This window comes from Octopus bimaculoides, chromosome 11 (genome assembly GCF_001194135.2).
Source record: "Octopus bimaculoides isolate UCB-OBI-ISO-001 chromosome 11, ASM119413v2, whole genome shotgun sequence".
NCBI lineage: Eukaryota > Metazoa > Mollusca > Cephalopoda > Octopoda > Octopodidae > Octopus > Octopus bimaculoides.
Window position 1 is genome coordinate 22,192,643 of NC_068991.1, and position 1,155 is coordinate 22,193,797.

Below are 1,155 nucleotides of genomic sequence, written 5' to 3' on the forward strand. Positions count from 1 at the left end.
TATATTTATATATATATATATATAATTTAGAGAAAAGAACCAAAGTTCATAAACTCATCCATGAAAATCCAGTCACATATAGAAATATTTAATAAGTAAATACACTAAAAAGAACTATAATAAAATACAAAGTAATAATCATAAAATAATATATATATATATATATATATGCACACACATACACACATGCATGTGTAACAAGATGCAAAATTAATACTACTCAGATGAAACACCTATCACTAATGATTCTAATTTTAACCTGATGAGTTCAACAGTTCAAATAGAGTTTTACAGCCAGATGGAGATGAAGTTACAGAACATCATATCTCTTCCAACAACAACCAAGACTGTTAGGAGTTTGGTAGACATCAGTCGCAGATAGTGTATACCGTCTATCTACCATCAGTGATATTGGATTTGGCCTGGAGGGAGCAGTGAGAGTGAAAGTGAGAGAGAGAGACACAGGGACATAACTGTGGTCAACAGATATTATTGCATATGGTCAGCATAAAACGCACATAGATACTGGTAAATACTGGACGTCTTAATAGGTTGACTCTTGGACAAAACACTGGATATAACTTCAGATACATTTGAGGACAATTAATAAAATTAGAGGACAGTCTTTGCTGATTGGCAACGCTATAGAAATTTAATGCAGCAGGATACAAGGAAACACAGGAGTTAGCTGAAGGGGTGTACTGAATGTAGGAACTGAAAGATATCAGATGTGATGGCGCTTGGAAAATAATAAATAGGTAACTTTTTAATTCAAATGTATATACACATGCACACATATGCTATACCCACATACACTCATACACATGTGCAGAGACACATACACATAGCCACATGTATATGCATGTGTAAATGCATATATGCACAAATACATTTATCTCTGTGCATGTATGTATATAGATATGTATTGTGTGTGTGTGTATGTTCTTTAGTTTGTGTAAACCATCGTGGCTAAGACCAAGCCGGAGCCCAGCCTTTACATACATGCACGTATACACACACACACACACACACACACACACACAAATATACATATATATACACATATATATATAATCACATACATACAAACACACACACACACACAAAAAAAAGGGCACAATTCAAGGTAAAGTATTCAATAATAGAGTGCATGAA

At 33.8% G+C, this 1,155-nt stretch overlaps 1 protein-coding gene across 2 annotated transcripts in view; it reads left to right on the top strand.

Annotated features, from left to right (window-relative positions):
- The first annotated feature begins 344 nt into the window (after window positions 1-344).
- LOC106879404 (neuroglobin) overlaps window positions 345-1,155 on the top strand; it is a 37,921-nt gene continuing 37,110 nt past the window's right edge. For both annotated transcript variants that reach the window (XM_014928949.2, XM_052971604.1), the window contains exon 1: window positions 345-758. The gene's annotated coding sequence lies outside the window, so the exon portion shown is untranslated. The remainder of the gene's footprint in view (window positions 759-1,155) is intronic.